Source organism: Schistocerca cancellata, chromosome 8, assembly GCF_023864275.1.
Source record: "Schistocerca cancellata isolate TAMUIC-IGC-003103 chromosome 8, iqSchCanc2.1, whole genome shotgun sequence".
Taxonomy (NCBI): domain Eukaryota; kingdom Metazoa; phylum Arthropoda; class Insecta; order Orthoptera; family Acrididae; genus Schistocerca; species Schistocerca cancellata.
The window spans coordinates 558418610-558441792 of record NC_064633.1 but is presented as its reverse complement, the minus strand read 5'-3'; the positions used below and the strand labels follow the sequence as shown (position 1 = coordinate 558441792).

The 23183-nt window shown below is 42.9% G+C and overlaps 1 non-coding gene across 1 annotated transcript; it reads left to right on the top strand.

The window, feature by feature from the left end:
- Nucleotides 1–21260: 21260 nt before the first annotated feature.
- LOC126096047 (5.8S ribosomal RNA) lies at nucleotides 21261–21415 on the top strand. The gene has a single exon (XR_007522008.1). It is a non-coding gene; the product is annotated as a 5.8S ribosomal RNA (ribosomal RNA).
- Nucleotides 21416–23183: the final 1768 nt, after the last annotated feature.

Below are 23183 nucleotides of genomic sequence, written 5' to 3'. Positions count from 1 at the left end.
GATTCTTCCATGTATACAACCTTCTTTTATGATTCTTGAACCAAGTGTTAGCTACGATTAACTTATGATCTGTGCTAAATTCTACAAGGCGGCTTCCTCTTTCATTTCTTACCCCCAATCCATATTCACCTACTACATTTCCTTCTCTCCCTTTTCCTACTACCGAATTCCAGTCACCCATGACTATTAAATTTTCGTCACCCTTCACCATCTGAATAATTTCTTTTATTTCATCATACATTTCTTCAATTTTTTCGTCATCTGCAGAGCTAGTTGGCATATAAACTTGTACTACTGTAGTAGGCGTGGGCTTCGTACCTATATTTGCCACAATAATGCGTTCACTATGCTGTTTGTAGTAGCTTACCCGCATTCCTATTTTCCTATTCGTTATTAAACCTGCTCCTGCACTACCCCTATTTGATTTTGTGTTTATAACCCTGTAGTCACCTGACCAGAAGTCTTGTTCCTCCTGCCTATGTATGGAACAACGAAATGGATAAAGATTCAGAAAGGGGTCCGGCAAGGCTGCATACTGTCACCGTACTTATTCAATCTGTATGCAGAACATGTTTTGAGGAATGCGAGGCTAGATGAAGGAGAAATAGGAATTAAAATAGCTGGAATAAATGTAAACAACCTCATGTACGCGGATGATACGATCCTGTTGGCAGAAAGTGAAGAAGAATTGAGAACACTCTTGCTGAAGGTGAAAGACGAAAGTGAAAAGGCCGATCTTAGACTGAATTTGAAGAAAACGAAAATTATGGCAACTATACTTGCCAATTCGTGGGATATAGCAGGAGAAATCATGGAGGTAGTGACCACATTCAGTTATCTCGGTTCCCAGGTATCTGCTGATGGCGACTGCAGCCATGAAATCCGGAGACGCCTGTTGCTCGGTAGACAGGCGATGTCAAAGACAAGGTTATAAGGTCCAGAGATATAACCCTAGCAACAAAGATCCGTATTGTGAGGGCTATGGTCTTTCCAGTTCTGATGTATGGGTGTGAGACCTGGACCATTAGAAAGGCTGAACGGCGAAGAATTGACTCCTTCGAATTGTGGTGTTGGAGGAAACTTCTTAGAGTTCCATGGACTGCAAAGATAACCAACAGATCAATATTGGAGCAAATAAAACCAGATTTCTCCCTGGAAGGTCTAATGTTAAAACAAAAGCTGACCTACTTTGGTCACACAATGCGAAGGCATGCCTCTTTGAAAAAAACGTTAATGCCGGGGAAGAGGACGTCAGAGGATGAGATTGATCGATGGCATCACAGAAGCAATGTGTTCCAACCTGGAAGGTCTACGGGAGACAGTCCAAGACAGGAAAAAGTGGCGTGATTTGGTTCATGGGGTCACGAAGAGTCGGAACCGACTAAACAAATAGAGAGGGAGAGAGAGAGAGAGAGAGAGAGAGAGAGAGAGAGAGAGAGACAGTCATTAGGAGTGATTTAAAATGGAATGACGATATAAAATTAATCGTTGGTAAAACAGATGCCAGACTGAGATTCATTGGAAGAATCCTAAGGAAATGCAGTCCGAAAACAAAGGAAGTAGCTGACAGTACACTTGTTCGCCCACTGCTTGAATACTGCTCACCGGTGTGGGATCCGTACCAGATAGGGTTGATAGAAGAGATAGAGAAGAACCAACGCAGAGCAGCGCGCTTCGTTACATGATCATTTAGTAATCGCGAAAGCATTACGGAGATGATAGATAAACTCCAGTGGAAGACTCTGCAAGAGAGACGCTTAGTAGCTCGGTACGGGCTTTTGTTGAAGTTTCGAGAAGATACCTTCACCGAGGAATCAAGCAGTATATTGCTCCGTCCTACGTATATCTCGCGAAGAGACCATGAGGAGAAAATTAGAGAGATTAGAGCCTACACATAGGTATACCGACAATCGTTCTTTCCACGAACAATACGAGACTGGAATAGAAAGGAGAACCGATAGAGGTACTCAAGGTACCCTCCGCCACACACCGTCAGGTGGCTTGTCGAGTATGGATGTAGATGTAGAAAGTATGTTATAAAATACATTTTAACCATCAGCTGTTTATTTGTGCCATTAGTCATCTACCGGTTTCGGTTATTAACCATCATTTAGGATGTAGGGTACAACAGATTAGGTGAGACGCTTTTAACTAATCTGTTGTATCATACATCCTGGATGATGGTTAATAACCGTGGTGATGACTAATGGGACAAATAAACAACTGATGGCTAAAATGTATTTTATAAAACAATGTCATCAACTTCGATGCGTGACAGAAACCGAAGAGCGATTTCAGAATGTTGCTAGAGATCATGATGTTTCAGTTGCCGTACCGTCTGATCTTGTACAGGTACCAGTGTAAAACAGACCGCGAAATTTACTATACTGTCGACCTCGGAGTGGACAATTCTAGTGACGCTGCACGACCGCCAGGAATATCCGTGGCACGTGAAGCATGGTCGGTTACAGCAACAGCAACCTCGTCAGTAATTTTCACCGGAATAGGACGCCTTTGTCTTCCAGCTGTCACAACAATTTCACTTGAGTTTTCGAATTTCATTAGCACCTACTTTAAACCATTTAATAAAATGGGGCCTCTACTGAGTCCGTCCAGTCTGCGAAATTCTCTCACTGCAGGACTGTAATTGCTGTCGTTCACATAAAACCATTTCATTAACAGCGCACGGTCCCTCTTCTCCATAGCGATACTGTTGTAACACCGAAAATGCGGAATGCATGGCACCTGCTACCGATATGTAACTTTTCTTTTAATTGTATGTAAATATTTGTAATTTAAATGCTTTCTTTTAATAAGTAAGGACATTGCTTCACTGTATGTGTACATTTATGTAGAAGTCTGTAGACGTTTCATTGTATTTATCTGTGTTTTACTGTGAATCTTATAGGCTCTGGGAAAAAGCCAAAGGAATTGTTACTTGCATCGACTAGCAACGATAAAGCTGGGTTTACACTAGCAAGTCGCTTGCAGAAGTTATTGCTGCAAGTTATTGATAGTCGCTTGCAGCTGTGTTTACACAGCAGCGCAAGAATTAAGCAAGATTATTCTGCAAGTTCTTTGGCAAGAAACTTGCATCAACAACTTGCTGATACTGTTTACATATGCTTTCAGTACCACTATGAGTGTCAGCCGAAGTGTAAAATGACAAGTAGGCGGGTGAGATCAGCTGCAGCCCTTGTAATTGTAATGCAAAACGTGAAAAAGAAAAAGAGAAGTATTTGGGATAGAGAGTAGATAATGAGAAGATCGCAAAATGGTGCCTGTAATAACCTTTTGCAAGAACTTAGTATCGAGAGCGTGGATACTTTTGAAAACTTTTGCAGAATGTCCTCAAATGATCTGGAGTATTTGTTGATGTTAATAGCGCCCGTCATATCAAAACGAGACACAAATTTTGGTACTGCTATTTTAGCAAAGGAACGTTTGCTAGTCACTCTATGATTTATAGCTACCGGTGAGTTACGAATAAAATAGGCATTTCATTTATTTATGTGAAACATACAACCAAAAAAAGTGTGAATTTTGAAATCTTTTGTTTGTAGGAGACTCATACCAGTCCCTAATGTACTTGTTTCACATTCCCGTCAGCACGATTTCTCTGATCGTACCCGATGTATGTAGAGCCTTTTTTAACATCTTGAAAAGGGAAAATTATTTGAAGGAGTATGAAAACGCAACAATGAAATTAAATTTTTATTGAAATAAACTGCATTTTACAGAATGATATGCTTATAAAAATGTTTTTTTTTTTCTAATGCTCATAAAATGGAAAGTGACAAGCTAAGTAAATAGAACATGTAATAATTACACATCGTCTTTTTCTAGACTCCTAAAACAACAAGCGAGTGGATGCAGGTGACAAAGGGGTTGTGTCTTCAAGTTATGCTACTTTATACACTCCTGGAAATGGAAAAAAGAACACATTGACACCGGTGTGTCAGACCCACCATACTTGCTCCGGACACTGCGAGAGGGCTGTACAAGCAATGATCACACGCACGGCACAGCGGACACACCAGGAACCGCGGTGTTGGCCGTCGAATGGCGCTAGCTGCGCAGCATTTGTGCACCGCCGCCGTCAGTGTCAGCCAGTTTGCCGTGCCATACGGAGCTCCATCGCAGTCTTTAACACTGGTAGCATGCCGCGACAGCGTGGACGTGAACCGTATGTGCAGTTGACGGACTTTGAGCGAGGGCGTATAGTGAGCATGCGGGAGGCTGGGTGGACGTACCGCCGAATTGCTCAACACGTGGGGCGTGAGGTCTCCACAGTACATCGATGTTGTCGCCAGTGGTCGGCGGAAGGTGCACGTGCCCGTCGACCTGGGACCGGACCGCAGCGACGCACGGATGCACGCCAAGACCGTAGGATCCTACGCAGTGCCGTAGGGGACCGCACCGCCACTTCCCAGCAAATTAGGGACACTGTTGCTCCTGGGGTATCGGCGAGGACCATTCGCAACCGTCTCCATGAAGCTGGGCTACGGTCCCGCACACCGTTAGGCCGTCTTCCGCTCACGCCCCAACATCGTGCAGCCCGCCTCCAGTGGTGTCGCGACAGGCGTGAATGGAGGGACGAATGGAGACGTGTCGTCTTCAGCGATGAGAGTCGCTTCTGCCTTGGTGCCAATGATGGTCGTATGCGTGTTTGGCGCCGTGCAGGTGAGCGCCACAATCAGGACTGCATACGGCCGAGGCACACAGGGCCAACACCCGGCATCATAGTGTGGGGAGCGATCTCCTACACTGGCCGTACACCACTGGTGATCATCGAGGGGACACTGAATAGTGCACGGTACATCCAAACCGTCATCGAACCCATCGTTCTACCATTCCTAGACCGGCAAGGGAACTTGCTGTTCCAACAGGACAATGCACGTCCGCATGTATCCCGTGCCACCCAACGTGCTCTAGAAGGTGTAAGTCAACTACCCTGGCCAGCAAGATCTCCAGATCTGTCCCCCATTGAGCATGTTTGGGACTGGATGAAGCGTCGTCTCACGCGGTCTGCACGTCCAGCACGAACGCTGGTCCAACTGAGGCGCCAGGTGGAAATGGCATGGCAAGCCGTTCCACAGGACTACAGTTCCCCACAGTCGTTTATTGAGCAAAGTAAGAGCATATGGACTATCAGACCAGTTGTGTGATTGGATTGAGGAGTTCCTAGATAACAGGACGCAGCATGTTATTCTCAATGGAGAGAAGTCTTCCGAAGTAAGAGTAATTTCAGGTGTGCCGCAGGGGAGTGTCATAGGACCGTTGCTATTCACAATATACATAAATGACCTTGTGGATGACATCGGAAGTTCACTGAGGCTTTTTGCAGATGATGCTGTGGTGTATCGAGAGGTTGTAACAATGGAAAATTGTACTGAAATGCAGGAGGATCTGCAGCGAATTGACGCATGGTGCAGGGAATGGCAATTGAATCTCAATGTAGACAAGTGTAATGTGCTGCGAATGCACAGAAAGATAGATCCTTTATCATTTAGCTACAAAATAGCAGGTCAGCAACTGGAAGCAGTTAATACCATAAATTATCTGGGAGTACGCATTAGGAGTGATTTAAAATGGAATGATCATATAATGTTGATTGTCGGTAAAGCAGATGCCAGACTGAGATTCATTGGAAGAATCCTAAGGAAATGCAATCCGAAAACAAAGGAAGTAGGTTACAGTACGCTTGTTCGCCCAGTGCTTGAATACTGCTCAGCAGTGTGGGATCCGTACCAGATAGGGTTGATACAAGACATAGAGAAGATCCAACGGAGAGCAGCGCGCTTCGTTACAGGATCATTTAGTAATCGCGAAAGCGTTACGGAGATGATAGATAAACTCCAGTGGAAGACTCTGCAGGAGAGACGCTCAGTAGCTCGGTACGGGCTTTTGTCAAAGTTTCGAGAACATACCTTCACCGAAGAGTCAAGCAGTATATTGCTCCCTCCTACGTATATCTCGCGAAGAGACCATGAGGATAAAATCAGAGAGATTAGAGCCCACACAGAGGCATACCGACAATCGTTCTTTCCACGAACAATACGAGACTGGAATAGAAGGGAGAACCGATAGAGGTACTGAAGGTACCCTCCGCCACACACCGTCAGGTGGCTTGCGGAGTATGGATGTAGATGTAGATGTAGATCCAGCATCTCTACGATCGTCTCCATGGGAGAATAGCAGCCTGCATTGCTGCGAAAGGTGGATATACACTGTACTAGTGCCGACATTGTGCATGCTCTGTTGCCTGTGTCTATGTGCCTGTGGTTCTGTCAGTGTGATCATGTGATGTATCTGACCCCAGGAATGTGTCAATAAAGTTTCCCCTTCCTGGGACAATGAATTTACGGTGTTCTTATTTCAATTTCCAGGAGTGTACATACTTCTTTTATAGATGTGTCGAATATCGACGAGATTTCGTTTAATTCGCTCATGTTCTTCAGTCTATCATTAAAGTCTCGGTTATGCACGTTCCGTATTTCGGGGTAGCTCTCTACGGCTTCAATAAAATGTTCTGTATCCTGCTTCGTCCATTCCTGTTCCTCCTCCATTTCTGAAAATTGTTTGCATATAATACGTTGTTAAATATGAGTGTTATGCAGACGACATACTTTCTGTAACTTGCGCTTCCTACTTGCAGGAAATAGAAATAAATTCTAAAAGCAGCAAGTTACTTGCAGATACGTCTTGCGTGGCGTTCACACTGGAAGCGGAAAACGTGCAGCAAGTCACTTCCGCAATAAATTGCTACAGTCGCAAGTCGAGTTGGCGATATGTTTACACTCGCAAATCGCGCGGCAAGTTTTTCCGCGCAAGTAAATTGCTGCAATAACTTGCTAGTGTAAACCGAGCATAATAGCAGTGCTTGTGCGTTGTAAAATCTTTGGGTAGGGATTTGTTGCGCAGTGCGCGCGGGGAGAGCGGGAGACGGGTTCCGGCGCTTGTAGTGTGCGGAAGTGTGGTGTTAACGCTCTCGCAGTAGAGAGTACAGTAGCATTTTCGGCGGCATCATGTACGCGCCCCGGCCAGATCTCTAGAGCAGGAGTACGGACAGTGGACGGGCGGAAGAGCCTGTATTAATTATGATTTCCTGTTCCTATAATTAGCCGTGGCTCCACAATATGCTACCGTCTTAAACAACAGCAGCAGTTCCAGCAACACAGTTTCGTCGTCGACTCCGAGTTTCGTCGTATGCACAACAGTGAAGTAAGACCGTTCATTGGTATAAAGTATTAACGGCTAACTCAGCAGCACTATTGAATGTGACTTGGTTGATAAGATTTATTTAGATAATAATCAGTTAAATTCAGGGCGATTGTGTCCTCATTGTCCTTGTTCCTTTTTTTCCCCTAATATACTAACTGAGTGTCATAAGAAACGAATTGAATAGTCACAGCCAGTATATTAATGAATGATTTCTCTTTTAAGAATTTTAGCCTCAGTCTAGTTTCAGTTAACTGTTGTACAACAGAGGCTTCAATATATGACTGAAGTAAAGCAATTTCATTTTTCAAGTTTGGGAATCAATCACTGGAAAAAATGCAAATCTAAAGAAATGCAGAAATTAAGAGTGCAGAAGTTTTATTTATTTTACATATAATTTGGAGCACATGGCTGTTTGGTTTGGTACGTGTTCTAGTATTTAATTCTGTTCAAGTCAGTAAAAAAGGCACAGTTGTTCAGACAATAATATGAAATCCAATTTGCAAAACAAGTAACGGCAAAGTAAAAAGTGCTTTCCTTTTTATCTAAATTTCTTTGATGACGTTATGTTGAGGTCACTGAAAGTCGTTGTTCACGTAACGATGTTCAGTACTAAGATACAGTTCAATTTGCGTATTTTCAAATCACTACTCGATTGCGTTTTTCAAAATTAAATCCAAACACAACGTAAGAGACTTCTCAGTTTTCTTTATCATTACATACTCACTTAAAATTAGTGTAAAAAACTCGTGACAACCTTCAGTTGCCACGTCAGTGTTTAATTATACATGTTTTTCTTTGCTATCATCTTGTACAGGATTTTGGATGTAAATTGCCCATGTGGGCTGTCGACCGTTAATTATTTCCTTTTCGTTTATTAGTGTAACTTTTGGATTCATGACGTCATACAAACAGTGTACAGTGCCACATTAGCACCTGGTTGCCAAAATTGGAACTAATGTTTTCCAGCGTAAATAGATTCCGCATTAGCACATTAGCATATCTACCAAGATTCGGTGTCATACATTAATTACAGTTCACACTGGATCTCCGCGAGTAGTACACCTTAATTAAAACCACCCAGTGTTTGGATATGTAAAAACCTGACCAACGTCCTCAATACGTTGCAAGTGTAAGTCGTGTCAGAACAATATTCTGTGTATTTTGAAGTGAACTATGGCAGAGCGTAGTGAATTCGAACGTGGGCAAATTGTTGGTGCTCTTACGATGAGTGCTTCCGTAAGCAAGGCAGCCGAAGCGTTTGGTGTTTCGAGAGGCAGCGTACCGAGCATTTATACCACATACAGGCAAAGAGGATAAACAATCTTCCGCTAAGGCACAACGCGGACGAAAATATATGTTAAGTGATCGTGGGAGACAGTCATTGAAGAGGATCGTGACTAAAATAAGAGGAAGACATCCGCAAAAGTCACTGCAGAAATGACTGCCGCACTCGGGGACCTCGTCAGCACCAAAACAACACGAAGGGAGTTCCATAACGACGGAACTGCAGGGCGAACTGCAGTTCCAAAACAACTTATCCGTGATGCAAATGCTCATAACAGGAAAAAAGTGGTGTCGAAGCCATTAAACCTGGACTATAGAGCCATGGAAGAGAGTCATTTTCTCCGAAAAGCCTGGTTGCAGTCTGTTTCCAACGTCTAGTCACGTCCAAGAATGAGACATGGCGGGGGTTAGGTGATAATTTTGGCAGGCATATCGTGACGTTCCATGAGCCCCATGGGTAGTGTGAAACATCCAATTACTGTCAAGGATCACGTGACCTTTTTGGCTAATCAGGTCCGTCCCATGGTACAGTGTATTTTTATGTCTAAGAATGAGACATGGCGGAGGTTAGGTGATAATTTTGGCAGGCATATCGTGATGTTCCATGAGCCCCATGGGTAGTCTGAAACATCGCATTACTGTCAAGAATCACGTGATCTTTTTGGCTAATCAGGTCTGTCCCATGGTACAGTGTATGTTTACGTCCAAGAATGGGACATGGCGGTAGGTGACAATCTGGGCAGCCACATCGTGATTTTCCACGAGCCCCATGGGTAGTCTTAAAGACCGCATTACTGTCAAGGATCACGTCACCATTTTGGCTAATCAGGTCCGTCCCATGGTGCAGTGTATGTTCCCCAGTGGTGACGTTGTGTTCTGTGAAGGCATGACCCTTGTTCTCGTAGCTCGCATCATTCAGGACTGGTTTTGTGAGCCCGAGGATGAATTGTCATATCTCCCCTGGAAACCAAAGTTACTATACTTTAACATTACTGAGCCTTTGTGGTCTACTTTGGACAGAACTTTGCGTGATCACTGTCCATCTCGATTATCGCTACCTGAAATTGCCACTATATTGCAGGGAGAATGGCATTACATTCCCTTGAAAACCACACAGGACGTGTATTTATCCCTTTCGAAACTATTGGAAGCTATTTTGAATGCCAAGAGTTTTCCTAAGCAATATTAGGCCTGGTAACGTGTTTTGTTTTGGTGCTTCCATCTTTTTGTCCACCGTCCTGTGTGCACTTGATCTACAACGACACGTTCATCAACGTGTTCCATTTCCACAAGCATGTGATCCTGTAGTTAATTAATGTTTACAGCGCTGGAGAAAAGGGCGCACTCTCACGAAGCTGTAGTTAAATTGTTCGTCCATTGATACGAAAAACAACATGCCTAAATATGGCTAAGCCATGTCTCCGCAATATCCTTTCTTCCAGGAGTGCTAGTTCTGCAAGGTCCGCAGGAGAGCTTCTGTGAAGTTTGGAAGGTAGGAGACGAGGTACTGGCGGAATTAAAGTTGTGAGGACGGGGCGTGAGTCGTGCTTGGGTAGCTCAGTTGGTAGAGCACTTGTCAGCGAAAGGCAGGGGCCCCGAGTTCGAGTCTCGGTCCGGCACACAGTTTTAATGTGCCAGGAAGTTTCATACCTAAATGTGTGCTGCAGTGTTCACATTCTATAGCTACGTACATTCGAACATTAAATATTGATTGATACAGTCCTGGAGATAATCGCTAATTTTCGTCCTCATTTTCACAGTTCATTTTAATTGTGCAGCACGCAGTTCCTGTTCATCTTGCTTTTTTAGTACAATTTTGAAATGCAGATCACTTTTCTAGAAGCAGTATGATTTATGTACCATTAAAAGTTGACAGTGAGTAGCCTGAAACACGTATAATATTGGTGATGGTGTGATGGACGGTGTAATCCCATACCTCATGCCAATTTTCTTCCACCGCGTCGTATACGGTAATGTTGGCTTTGTGATTTATACTACTTTGAGTTGTAAGTCCGACAGATGGCATTCTGTCGAACTTAGTGGCAGTAAAATAATGTGTTAATGTGTTACTTAATAGACCTTTTGGAGGCATGCAAATGTTTTTTCTACGTCTTAAAAAACTAACAGGTCACAGAGCTGTTGAAACTGCTGAGTACTTTTTGACGAAATTTCACACTCGCTAAACTACAGTAGTAAGATTAACGTTATGTCATTATTTCCAGTGCAACGACTGGATGGATTTATTTGTTATTTAATTTAATAACCGTACCCCTCCGAAACCACAGCTCCCAATGTGCTTCCAAACTTCAGTCGGTGTTGCGTTTTCGTCCTTTATTTACGACTGACCTTCGAGATTCCAAGTGCTTTCGTATTCGTTTCCACCCTGGCTATGTGATCTCTCAAAACAGTGAACTGGGTCGAGACTGTTTGCCGGCCAGTGGGGGAGCGCCAGCGATAAGGGTATTGATATCCCGACAACGATAGATACTTCACCCACTCGCAAAGTTTTTGCGTGCACTGCTGAATACGTTTCATACGGCGCTCAGGCGTTGCTCCAAGGCTCCACGCGTTGGTTTGCAGCCCGCTAAGGACAGCTCTTTCGAAGAAGCGGTTTCTCAACCTTAGAAGCGTCCGTCATTCTTTGTCATCGCTACCGAATGTGAGTTATTGGCTGCCGGATTCTCGTCCATATTCTTGATAAGATTAGGATTTCTAGATAAAAGCGTCCGAAAATTTGAAACAATTCGTACATATCTACCTAGAGGGGAGTACTAAGCAGCTCTAAAAAGCACTACTTACTAAACTAGCTTTTTAGTTGACTGCATGTATTTTGCTTTAGCAGAAACTAATTTATTCTTACTTTTCAGATCGATTCAGTCATGATAAGATAGTTTTACATTGAATCATGCTTATATGATATGAGAAAATACGAAAGTAAAACTAAAATAGTAACCGAAACAGTAGAACATCTGCTTTCATTTGTGAAATACAGTCAGGTACGTCACATTCTCTATATGTATCATGCAAAGATCAAAAGAGCTTCAGTATTCTCTGTCGTTACAATCTTTCAGCAGACAGCCCATACAATTGTTGTTTTGGACGTCAAGCCAACAAACAACTCATATAACTACTGTTGTGTCTAGACAAGACAGTCTAGACACAAGGCGAGGAAGCCGAAAGGGCACGCGCTTAATTCACGCAGGCTTGCGTTAAGTCTGAAACAGGATACGTAATGAATGCTATAAAGAAAAGTACGTAGCTGCTGGAATACTTAACTTTAATCCATCATTTGTATACAGCATTCTTGATGATACAAGTGAGACTCTCTCTAGAAATGGTTAATGGCGCCTTGCTAGGTCGTAGCCATGGACTTAGCTGAAGGCTATTCTAACTGTCTCTCGGCAAATGAGAGAAAGGCTTCGTCAGTGTAGTCGCTAGCAAAGTCGTCGTACAACTGGGGCGAGTGCTAGTCAGTCTCTCTAGACCTGCCGTGTGGTGGCGCTCGGTCTACAATTACTGACAGTGGCGACACGCGGGTCCGACATGTACTAATGGACCGCAGCCGATTTAAAGCTACCACCTAGCAAGTGTGGTGTCTGGCGATGACACCACAACTACCACCCCCAAAACAATCGCCGCCGCCACCACCACCACCACCACCACCACTACCACAACCACCACCACTACCATCATCATCTTCTTCACATCATCATTGTCAGTCATCTGTCGTTCATTGTTGGACAAAGGCCTCCTCTAAATTTTATCGTGCCCTGCAGTCTTCATCTAGACACATCCATGTCGCTCTCGCTCCGTAACGTTATTACCGTCATAGTATCTGTCTTTAATTATCTTTCGGAATACAGCACCGACATTTCTTGCTCCATTTATCATCTATTACAGATTTCATATCAATAAAACTATTCTCAGAAGCCTCAGAAGAACGAAAACGAATTAATGGAATATCTCTGAACTTCCTTCGTTTTGGCGATAAAATTGTATTGTTTGCCAATTGTTCAGTTAAATTTCAATACCGAATTTCAGAACATAATAGAGAAACTTGAAAGCAGGGCTGATAATGAATTACGCTAAAAGTGGTAACATGCATAACCAGTATACTGTACTACAATTTGAAGCCATTTTGACCATTTTTCGATCGTGACTGTCTCAAAAAATATGTAAAAGTTTTTTTTTTAAATTACCGCTACCAGTCACAAACTTTGTTAAATATTGTATTACTTATTTATTTAGCGACATGTTTCGAGGGAATACCTCATCTTCAGGCTAAAGGGTGTTACAAAAACAATTTTACAATAACGTCATACTGATGTTACATAGTCTTTTCATAAATGCTGAGGTTGTCCTGTGGAAGAAGAGGAAACTTAGTAAGAGGCGATGTCACTTTGGAAGCTGGACTGATGTTTGCTTGAAAATGTTTTGTGACGGTCACTCACTTTGTTCTTCTGGCGTGGCAGAAACACCTCAGCGCATCACAACGAGACTGCCAAGCCAGAAGAACAAAGTGAGTGACCGTCACAAAACATTTTCATCCAAACATCAGTCCAGCTTCCAAAGTGACATCGCCTCGTACTAAGTTTCCTCTTCTTCCACAGGATAACCTTAGCATTTATGAAAAGACTATGTAACATAAGTGTGACGTTATTGGAAAATTGTTTTTGTAATACCATTTAGCCTGCAGATGAGGTATTTCCTCGAAACATGCCCCTAAATAAATAAGTAATACAATATTTAACAAAGTTTCTGGCTGGTAGCGGTAATTTAAAAAGAAAAACTTTAAATATACTTACGTCTTGAAACGGAGGTAATGTGACTTGTTGACATTAAGCTATCTGCCGGATAATCATGTGTGTGCGTCAAATGCATAAACTAACTCCTTATTTTCATTTGTATGGCCATAGCGCTTGTAGCGGCTTTACAAAATTACAATCATTAACAACATTTAAAATATTTCCTTGAAACTACTCAAATATTCTTAGAGCTGGTGTTATGTAACATGAAAGCTTCTGTATAATTTATTTTTAAGTGTTCTCCATGTAACAACCTTTGCATTTAAAAATACTATTTACCCATATCATATTTTGGAACTTGTTTTATAACACACAAGTCTATATGAAACACCTGCTGTTAACAACAATTTGTAGCGTAAAGTGGTCTCTGGCCGAAACAGGTCGTTCAATTAAAAATATATTGTAGAGCAGCTTGACATGTTACAATATGACAGTTCTATGATTTATTAAATATGTGGAAAACAATACAGAAAGTGAAAAATGCGTCTTTCTATTATCATAGGCGTTTCGTTTTATTCATATAAAAAAGTCGTTAGTGGTATGGCATAAAGCATACGTACAATTTTTGTTTGCTTTCAAAATCATAAACAGTTCCTTACAAACGATATTCATATGCTATCTTTACTTACATAATTTTTCCATGATTTCCGCTTACATCTGGAAGTGTTGTCCACTTGCACATTTCATTGGTATTCCTGTTAGAGCATTAATGTCTGTGGCTTAATTTCATGTTGGTTTGCAGTACAAACCATTTCTTGACATTAAAACAAGCCAACCCCTCCATGAACCTTAGAGAGAAACTAACCTACGTACATGTAATAAAAAAAATAAATACTATTACTCTTCTGGTCCAAGTACGAGGTTGACGCAATATGCATGGCGGATGAACCACAGAACAAAATTCAACAATTACACAAAGACAGAAATACGGCACACAAGAACATAAAGTTTCTAATGAAAAAATAATATGAAAAATCTTGCTTTCTGGATACAACCATAAAAAGACGATAATTACCAAGCTATTGACATATAAAGAAAATCAATAACCACAGACACAATAATAAATACGTACTCAAACCATCCAAAGAATCACAAACAAGCTGCAGTCAGAAACATTTTAAACAAACTCAATAAGATTCCCCTAAACACTTATAATTATTAAAAAGAGGTGGTCATTATAAAATGGATAGCATTAAAAATGGATACAAAAATCACCAGTAGATAAAATAAACGGAAATATAAAAACACTAAAGTAGAAGCAAAGAAATAAAATCATGTTAACCCATAAATGCAGACACATTACCGCCACAGATCAATATGATGATAAAAATAATAAAAGCAACACAATTAAAAGAAAAAAAACATTAAATAACTTACTACAACAAACACACATAAAGAATAGGTTATGTATTCAAAAACATGGTATAAGCATTGCATTCACAACGAATAACCCAATACTGCCCAAAACTGAAACATAAACCAGACAAATACCGTCTGGTATCTACCAGCTGAATTTTCAGAAACTGTAATCTATGTCGGGATGACTGACAGGATCTTCAGCACAAAGTATACAGAATACACCAGCGTGTAGAAAAGCAGTACAAACCACTCAACGTTTGCAGACCAACATTTGCAGGCCGAGCGCAGAAGCAAAAAAATATGGGCATCACTAAAATCTACTATACACACACGCAGGCGTGCACACACACAGATACAAACAGACCCCCACCACAAACACACACTCACACAATAAATAGTTCCTTAATGCCAGATGAACATTGGAAAGCAGATATTAAAAAAAGACAGTGAACAATTCAGCTAAGAAAAAGAATACTTCCTCTCCATATGTTTCTCTCTCTCTCTTATTCTAATCTCTCATTTGACATTTGCATCTTCCCTGCTCCCTTTTCCATGTCATTACCGTCTCATTGTCTCCTCCCCTACTATGCATTCACTGTTCACAACCTTCGCTCACCTTTGCCTGCCCGCACCCACTCATCATTTTCATCTTCAACTCTACAATGATCCTTCATCGCACTTACACATTAAATAAATGGACATAAACATAAATAAAAGTACAGACCACATACGAAGGGCTTATTTCACTAGTGGTACAAGTCCATTACATCCACTTTTCTGCATATAATGCTTCTGAAATTAATGATCCAAACAAACAGAAAGAAAGGGTCATATCTAGCAAGAAGCCATATGCTTGAATATTTCTGGTATCCCAACTGCAGATATTTCAGTGCTCATTTAACTTTAGGACTCTGTATCTCGAGATGAACAAAAATGAACTTGTACCACTATTGAAATAAGCCCTTCATATATGGTAAAACGACACATCAAGAGAACATTTTAAGATAAAGGGAAGAGTACGACTAGTAATTAAGATTATAACACTACAAACCCAAAACATCTTGACAGATATTCAGCCAGGTGACCTTTAAACAAACACTGGTCATGCTATATTTCGTTGCATTTCAATTCAAGAAATGGATTGTGCTGCGAAACAACGTGAAATTAACCAAAACACATCAGTGCCCTAGGCAAGAATACCAGCGAAGTGTGTTAGCGGACGATACTTTGAGATATAAGAGCAAATCAAGAAAGAAATGTATAAGTAAAAGCCACACATCAAAATCATCTGTTAAGAACTGTTTTAGATCCAAAAAGCAAACCAAAACTTTAAATATATTCCATCCCAGACAAAAGAAATACAGATAGTGATATAAATACGCTAAGTAGCAGCATAGATGGATTTTAAACACCCCTTAATAATTATCTCCTTTCCATACACAAATCTTCCTGAAATATTGAATTACTCTCAACTTCACAGTCAATTACAATATAATCAACATTCATACATTATTTCTATCCCATTCCATCCTATGGAACAGCCCCTTTAATGCCATCATTCCACAAACACTTATTATATGCTCTTCTATTTCGCAAACAAATAACACAAACATACTCTCATTTCCTGTATGAAAAAAAAAACAGTAGAGTAAATGTCTGCAACATTGGAGATAAATAAGAGTTCTTAAAACAATTTAAATTTTACTGACTAACCGTGCAGAATGTATGTTTTATGGCATTTGTTCATTAGGTGATGCGGTCGTGTGGACGGCCATTTCCGACACTCAGAACGGATAAGGCCCCACAAGTAGTGTTTCTCGGTGTTCAAGCCACGCGAGCATTCAAAGATACCATCTTCTTCGTCAGGAGCGCCTGCTGGCGGTGATGTACGTCTCTTATATAGTAGTGATCTGGTTACGGCCGCTGGACATCACCTGGGGCATGATTGGCATGTGCAAATGTGGGAAAAGACTGCCGTTGTCTGAGAGTATTTGATATTTAGAACCTGCCGTGTGAAGCTGTTGAAAATTACTCGTGCCAGACGTTCCCTCGACGCCTTCGACAACTATACTGAGCATGAATGTCGTATTTAATTCAGAAGCTTTGAAAAACGAACGACAGCAGAACATAGCTTCACTAAAGGGCATAAAAATTGCTTTAATGATGTGAACATCTTACCACCAACTATGTCTTACTGTGACCTATTACGAAAAGAAGAGGTTCGGATATGCACTAGTAAATTTAAATATACACTCCTGGAAATTGAAATAAGAACACCGTGAATTCATTGTCCCAGGAAGGGGAAACTTTATTGACACATTCCTGGGGTCAGATACATCACATGATCACACTGACAGAACCACAGGCACATAGACACAGGCAACAGAGCATGCACAATGTCGGCACTAGTACAGTGTATATCCACCTTTCGCAGCAATGCAAGCTGCTATTCTCCCATGGAGACGATCGTAGAGATGCTGGATGTAGTCCTGTGGAACGGCTTGCCATGCCATTTCCACCTGGCGCCTCAGTTGGACCAGCGTTCGTGCTGGACGTACAGACCGCGTGAGACGACGCTTCATCCAGTCCCAAACATGCTCAATGGGGGACAGATCCGGAGATCTTGCTGGCCAGGGTAGTTGACTTACACCTTCTAGAGCACGTTGGGTGGCACGGGATACATGCGGACGTGCATTGTCCTGTTGGAACAGCAAGTTCCCTTGCCGGTCTAGGAATGGTAGAACGATGGGTTCGATGACGGTTTGGATGTACCGTGCACTATTCAGTGTCCCCTCGACGATCACCAGTGGTGTACGGCCAGTGTAGGAGATCGCTCCCCACACCACGATGCTGGGTGTTGGCCCTGTGTGCCTCGGTCGTATGCAGTCCTGATTGTGGCGCTCACCTGCATACGACCATCATTGGCACCAAGGCAGAAGCGACTCTCATCGCTGAAGACGACACGTCTCCATTCGTCCCTCCATTCACGCCTGTCGCGACACCACTGGAGGCGGGCTGCACGATGTTGGGGCGTGAGCGGAAGATGGCCTAACGGTGTGCGGGACCGTAGCCCAGCTTCATGGAGACGGTTGCGAATGGTCCTCGCCGATACCCCAGGAGCAACAGTGTCCCTAATTTGCTGGTAAGTGGCGGTGCGGTCCCCTACGGCACTGCGTAGGATCCTACGGTCTTGGCGTGCATCCGTGGGTCGCTGCGGTCCGGTCCCAGGTCGACGGGCACGTGCACCTTCCGCCGACCACTGGCGACAACATCGATGTACTGTGGAGACCTCACGCCCCACGTGTTGAGCAATTCGGCGGTACGTCCACCCGGCCTCCCGCATGCCCACTATACGCCCTCGCTCAAAGTCCGTCAACTGCACATACGGTTCACGTCCACGCTGTCGCGGCATGCTACCAGTGTTAAAGACTGCGATGGAGCTCCGTATGCCACGGCAAACTGGCTGACACTGACGGCGGCGGTGCACAAATTCTGCGCAGCTAGCGCCATTCGACGGCCAACACCGCGGTTCCTGGTGTGTCCGCTGTGCCGTGCGTGTGATCATTGCTTGTACAGCCCTCTCGCAGTGTCCGGAGCAAGTATGGTGGGTCTGACACACCGGTGTCAATGTGTTATTTTTTCCATTTCCAGGAGTGTATAATCGTAGGAGAGTCTGGAGCCGTACGTTAGAAACGAAACATTCACAAGGAACCAAAATTACGCACTTGATTTCGACGGGAAGTATTGGCAATGGAGGCGATCTCTGTTCTAGTTTTAGTCAGTAATTCTTGCTGTGGGTTGGAAGAGGAGAGGAAGAGGGTGGGTGGGGGCAGGTGGGGGAAGGTGGCTCTGCAAGGACCGGGAAAGGTCACAGTCAGTACATGACGCCACTTCACTAATAGGAAGTCAGCCCACTGTCACATGAGACACGCATATCGCTCCGGGCAGCCAGCACGAAGAAGAGGGTGAATATCTTAGAAAGATCGAGTTTTAACTTAAACAGGGCGCGCGCACTACACACAGACACTAACTGTCTGGAACCGAAATTAGAGCCGTCCACAGTTTCATTAAGGATATATACCGATAAAGAATGTTCAGAACCGCTGATAGCAGTAATGATCAATTATAATTGTGAGTCTGATTGGTGGAGTTGTACCTTAATCACACTCAGCATAAGAATTTCTGAATTTTTGTTGATTTTCTTCTGCGTGACGGTCACTTGGTTTATGCCTCATATAGTCCGTGGAAAACTACTTGACAATGGATCTTAAAGAGTCGTTGATGATGGGTTCAGAGTGTAAGTAGGCTGTTTATGTTTTCTTATTGGCAACGTTACGTAGCGCTCTGTACGAAAATCACTGGCTGTGCTGTGTGCAGTCTGTGGCTAGTTTGCATTGTTGTCTGCCATTGTAGTGTTTGGCAGCGGCAGCTGGATGTGAACAGCACGTAGCGTTGCGCAGTTGGAGGTGAGCCGCCAGCAGTGGTGGATGTGGGGAGAGAGATGGCGGAGTTTTGAAATTTGTAATACTAGATATTATGAACTGCTATGTATATTATGACTGTTAAGGTAAATACATTGTTTGTTCTCTATTAACGTCTTTCAATTGCTAACTATGCCTATCAGTAGTTAGTGCCTTCTGTAGTTTGAATCTTTTATTTAGCTGGCAGTAGTGGTGCTCGCTGTATTGCAGTAATTCGAGTAACGGAGATTTTTGGTGAGGTAAGTGATTTGGGAAAGGTATAGATTAATGTTAGTCAGGGCCACTCCTTTGTAGGGATTTCTGAAAGTCAGATTGCGTTGCGCTAAAAAAAAAATATTGTGTGTCAATTTAAGCACAGTCTTGTATAAATTGTTCTAAGGGGACGTTTCAAGAGCTTTAGCTAATAGTCGAAGTGCCACGTGCCTATAAATCTTGGAATCCGGAAGTGGCGACAGTACAATCATCATCATTACGTAGAAGAAAGAGCAATACTTCGTCACGGGGAATGTGCAAACAAACGTCCGGGTTCATGTTAAGATATACTGAATGAAGTGGTCAAATAATGATCCCGGAGACAACACATAACCGCCCCCGGCCTGAATTACATCCTCCACACATTTCGGGGTAAAACGTTGAAAGGGTGCTATAGTCCTGTTTCATTATCATTTTATTTGCTTTCCAGTGCACTTTGCTTCCTACGGAACAATTCGGGTGTTTTCGTTGCTAAATTTCGTACCAGAGAGGACTGAGCTATGATTAATCCAGATGTAGCTTATTTCTTTCTACGAGTTGCAAGCGTCATATGGTTGTTATGTTGGTTCTTTTCAGATTTGCAAACGCGTCTATAACGCCATTATAAGTCTTCCATATCTTTATATGTGACCCAACACATGACTGATTCCATTAAATGTTTATCCTTTCTTCTCCTGTTCCAAAACTCTCTGGCATGAATGTGGGTGTGTCTCATTTTGTTGTACGGTGGTTTAGTCTGCTGCAGAGAATCAGCGGTAGTCTTACAGAATGGCCAACCCTTGTAGTTTCTAGGTAGTCAAAGATGTTCGTTCCCTTGTGTGAAAGTTACCGGTGTTAGGTTGGTGGCGGAAGCCTCATCTGTGGATTTTCCTGGCCACGGGGTTGTGTGAGAGAAATTTTAGTGTGAGACGGACAGTCCGCTTCAAGCTCTCCGAGGGTCTGCAGCCGAGGTCTCTTCCAGGAAGGGTTGGTTGATTAAACCACGTGGCGCGAAGTCTCATAGCGAGAGTGGGGGCTTTTAGCTTTTGGACTCTCGTTTTGTTTCATGAAGATAGTTTAGCTGGGTCGCAGCGAGGAATACAAGGCTTTTGCAGACTGTCAGTTTGATTCCTAATACAGACTTTAGTCCGGAAGAAGAACGTAGCACAGAGGTGTTGCATATGTTGAAACGATCTCACATAGGAAGTGCGCTCTCGGATCAGTGCGAATGTTTGTGTGCCTGCGGCTGCGTGTGTATACGTTCTAATCTTGATAATTTTTGCCTCTTTGTGAATTTTCTTTGTTTCATTAGTACATATCCGCTGGAAACCATCCACGTGGGTTAATATTAGAGTTTGTTGGCCGTCTGCCATTACCCTTTGTCTATTCCAGTATACCCTCTGTAAAATATTGATTGTTCGCGGCTGCGTGGTTTAATGTTGCTAAAATTTGGCCACGGTACGTAGAAATTGTATCTCCGCCAACCACGTAGCCACGCGAGTTAACTGTGAGCCTAACTTTTCTGCGGCCCCCTGCCTCTGTCCTAGTGCTTACTTATTGCTCTGATTTTGGAATATTAAATATATCCTGTCCGGATTATTCAGTTGTGTTTGTGGTTTGTGATTTCATGTTAAGCGCGTAATCGTGTATGTGTGGCCCTCGTTGAGGCGGTTTCTCCGAAGAGAGGTTCAACTTTAAAGGCAACAGTGTTGTTCAGATTACCTCTTTTATTTAATCATACCTCAACACAGCGGAACAAACCTCCTAGCTTCGCTACATGTTCGTGTTGCGGCCGTCCTTGCTGCTCTTTGAGTGAATGTGGGTCTGAAAGCGAGTATTAAAAATTTTCCCGTCCCCCTCTAATTACGACCGCGATTACCCAGGACAGTGGATCACTCGGCTCGTGGGTCGATGAAGAACGCAGCAAATTGCGCGTCGACATGTGAACTGCAGGACACATGAACATCGACGTTTCGAACGCACATTGCGGTCCATGGATTCCGTTCCCGGGCCACGTTTGGCTGAGAGTCGGCAAAATATCAGCGGTGTACCGTAGGTCTCTAGAAGAGCGTAGCGTTCCAAAGGATTGGAAAAGGGCACAGGTCATCCCCGTTTTCAAGAAGGGACGTCGAACAGATGTGCAGAACTATAGACCTATATCTCTAACGTCGATCAGTTGCAGAATTTTGGAACACGTATTATGTTCGAGTATAATGACTTTTCTGGAGACTAGAAATCTACTCTGTAGGAATCAGCATGGGTTTCGAAAAAGACGGTCATGTGAAACCCAGCTCGCGCTATTCGTCCACGAGACTCAGAGGGCCATAGACACGGGTTCACAGGTAGATGCCGTGTTTCTTGACTTCCGCAAGGCGTTCGATACAGTTCCCCACAGTCGTTTAATGAACAAAGTAAGAGCATATGGACTATCAGACCAATTGTGTGATTGGATTGAGGAGTTCCTAGATAACAGGACGCAGCATGTTATTCTCAATGGAGAGAAGTCTTCCGAAGTAAGAGTGATTTCAGGTGTGCCGCAGGGGAGTGTCATAGGACCGTTGCTATTCACAATATACATGAATGACCTGGTGGATGACATCGGAAGTTCACTGAGGCTTTTTGCAGATGATGCTGTGGTGTACCGAGAGGTTGTAACAATGGAAAATTGTACTGAAATGCAGGAGGATCTGCAGCGAATTGACGCATGGTGCAGGGAATGGCAATTGAATCTCAATGTAGACAAGTGTAATGTGCTGCGAGTATACAGAAAGATAGATCCTTTATCATTTAGCTACAAAATAGCAGGTCAGCAACTGGAAGCAGTTAATACCATAAATTATCTGGGAGTACGCATTAGGAGTGATTTAAAATGGAATGATCATATAATGTTGATCGTCGGTAAAGCAGATGCCAGACTGAGATTCATTGGAAGAATCCTAAGGAAATGCAATCCGAAAACAAAGGAAGTAGGTTACAGTACGCTTATTCGCCCACTGCTTGAATACTGCTCAGCAGTGTGGGATCCGTACCAGATAGGGTTGATAGAAGAGATAGAGAAGATCCAACGGAGAGCAGCGCGCTTCGTTACAGGATCATTTAGTAATCGCGAAAGCGTTACGGAGATGATAGATAAACTCCAGTGGAAGACTCTGCAGGAGAGACGCTCAGTAGCTCGGTACGGGCTTTTATTGAAGTTTCGAGAACATACCTTCACCGAAGAGTCAAGCAGTATATTGCTCCCTCCTACGTATATCTCGCGAAGAGACCATGAGGATAAAATCAGAGAGATTAGAGCCCACACAGAGGCATACCGACAAGCCTTCTTTCCACGAACAATACGAGACTGGAATAGAAGGGAGAACCGATAGAGGTACTGAAGGTACCCTCCGCCACACACCGTCAGGTGGCTTGCGGAGTATGGATGTAGATGTAGATGTAGATGTAGATTCTAAATTAACACATTCTGTTATGAATCGTGTAGGGTTTCACGAGCAATCGCACGCAGTTACCAGGAAACAGCAGTTATATAGATGTCTTATATCAATGTCTTAAAAAATAAATAATTTTGTTTCATGTCTTATTCAGTACCGATGTTACGTCTCCTTCACCTACGCCGTTTACCTTGTAGTTTCCTTGTTAGTCCATAAACAGAATTTCCATGCCCACAGGTCCAATAATTAGTGTTCCCTTTTTATTTAAAACAAATTCTTTAGAATAGGTCTTGTTTTCAGGAATGTCGCTGCAAGCTGCTCTTATTCACCGTGTTCACACACTTTTTACTTTATTTTAATATTTGATT